The sequence below is a fragment of the Mus caroli genome, unplaced genomic scaffold (genome assembly GCF_978045245.1).
Source record: "Mus caroli unplaced genomic scaffold, Mus_caroli_1 scaffold_3, whole genome shotgun sequence".
NCBI lineage: Eukaryota > Metazoa > Chordata > Mammalia > Rodentia > Muridae > Mus > Mus caroli.
Genome location: NW_028227258.1, coordinates 53697926 through 53700186, shown reverse-complemented (window position 1 = coordinate 53700186; position 2261 = coordinate 53697926). Strand labels below are relative to the sequence as shown.

General features: G+C 43.7%; 1 pseudogene; it reads right to left on the bottom strand.

Annotated features, from left to right (window-relative positions):
- Positions 1–447: 447 nt before the first annotated feature.
- On the bottom strand, positions 448–1907 carry LOC110290980 (26S proteasome regulatory subunit 7 pseudogene; annotated as a pseudogene).
- Positions 1908–2261: the final 354 nt, after the last annotated feature.

Genomic DNA, 2261 nt, shown 5'->3' with positions numbered 1-2261 from the left:
CAAAACTTCTGTTAGTTTCATTGTGCCTCTGTTTGGTTTCTGTTTCCATGATGAGAGTGATGATAGTGGGGTGTTGAAGTCTCCCACCATTGTTGTATACCGTGGTGCAATGTGTGCTTTGAGCTTTAGTGAAGTTTCTTTTATGAATTTGGATGAACGAATATTTGGAGCATAGATGTTCAGAATTGAGAGTTCATCTTGGTAGACTTTTCCTCTGATGGGTATGAAGTGTCCTTCCTTAACTTTTTTGATAAATTTTGGTTAATATTTTATTTATTCAATATTAGAATGGCTACTCCAGCTTCTTTCTTGGGAACATTTGCTTGGAAAATTATTTTCCAACCTTTTACTCTCAGGTAGTGTCTCTGTCTTTGTCACTGAGGTATGTTTCCAGTGTGCAGCAAAATGCTGGGTCCTGTTTACATATCAAGTGTGTTAGTCTATGTCTTTTTTTTTTTTTTTACAGTTTTTAAATCTTTTATTTTTGTGCGGTGGCAACAAGTTACAAAAGCACAGGAAGTTCTTTCACTCAGAACCCTGGGGCTCAATTGTATGTCATGTAGCGGGGAGTAGCGCTGAATTTGGCGTAAGACTTGATGACCTTATTTACAGCTTCTAAGAAGTCCTTCTCTGTAGCAATTTTTCTCCGTGCTCGGATTGCAAACATACCAGCTTCTGTGCAAACACTTCTAATCTCCGCTCCGGTACTGTTTGGACACAGGCGGGCCAACAGCTCAAATCGAATGTCTCTTTCCACACTCATTGAGCGAGCGTGAATCTTAAAGATGTGCGTTTGACCCTCTAAGTCAGGTAAGCTGAACTCAATCTTCCTGTCCAGTCTCCCCGGTCTCATGAGCTCTGGGTCCAGAGTGTCAGGGCGGTTAGTGGCCATGAGCACCTTGATGTTGCCTCGAGGATCAAAGCCATCCAACTGATTGATGAGCTCCAGCATGGTTCTCTGCACTTCATTGTCACCCCAAGCGCCATCGTCAAACCGAGCCCCTCCAATGGCATCAATTTCATCAAAGAAAATAAGGCAGGCTTTTTTTGTCCTGGCCATTTCAAAAAGCTCACGTACCATTCGAGCTCCCTCGCCGACGTATTTCTGTACGAGCTCAGACCCAATAACTCGAATGAAGCAAGCATCAGTCCGATTCGCAACTGCCCTAGCACAGAGTGTCTTGCCTGTGCATGGTGGCCCAAACAGCAGTACACCCTTTGGAGGCTCGATTCCAAGGTTAACAAACCTCTCTGGATGGAGCAGAGGGGTTTCAACTACTTCTCGCAATTTCTCAATCTGTTCCTTACAGCCACCAACATCGCTGTATGTGACGTCGGGTTTTTCCTCCACCTGCATCATGGTAACTGTTGGGTGGATCTTAGGAGGTAGTGGAATGTGAATTTGGTATTTATTTCTGTCCACACCAACTCTCATCCCTTCTTCGATGTCAGTGGGTGCCACCTGATCACTGAGATCCACCACGAACTTGGCAAACTGCTTCACATTGATGATGTATTTTGGGTCCTCCGAATCAGCGTTATCTTCGTACATCTTGCCACCTGTAATGGCTGTTCACTCTGAAGTGTTTGTTTGTCTGCAGCCAAATCCCAGAGGGCTGGAGGTGCCAACCCAGTGTCAGACTCTTTAATACCAGTGAGCTCATTAATTTTTTTGAGGAGTTGTTGAATGTCATCTTCAACCTGCTTGATCTGCCTTGAATATGTACTCTGGCCGTAAGTTTTCAGCAAGGCAATATCCCCTTCATCCAGAGCTCGGATGGGCTTGTCGTCCTTCTCCTCCTCTTTGGTTTTCCGCTGGTCCGCACCTAGGTAATCCGGCATTTTAGAAGCCGCAAGCGCCTCCGCGTCTCAGTGATTACACAGCACGTTTCCCGCTTCCGCTGGTGTCTTCCAGTCTATGTCTTTATGAGCGAATTGAGTCCATTGATGTTAAAAAATAGTAATTAAAAATGATTGTTACTTCCTGTTTGTTGTTATAGGAGGAATTATGTTTGTGAGGCTGTCTTCTTTTGGGTTTGTTAAAAGATTACTTTCTCACTTTTTATCAGGTGTAGTTTCACTCCCTGTGTTGGTGTTTTCCATCTATTATCCTTTGTAGGGCTGGGTTGATGAAAAGATATTGTGTAAATTTGGTTTTAACATGGGATATCTTGGTTTCTCCATCTATGATAATTGAGAGTTTTGCTGGGTATAGTAACCTGGGCTGTCATTTGTGCTCTCTTTGGGTCTGAGTGATATCT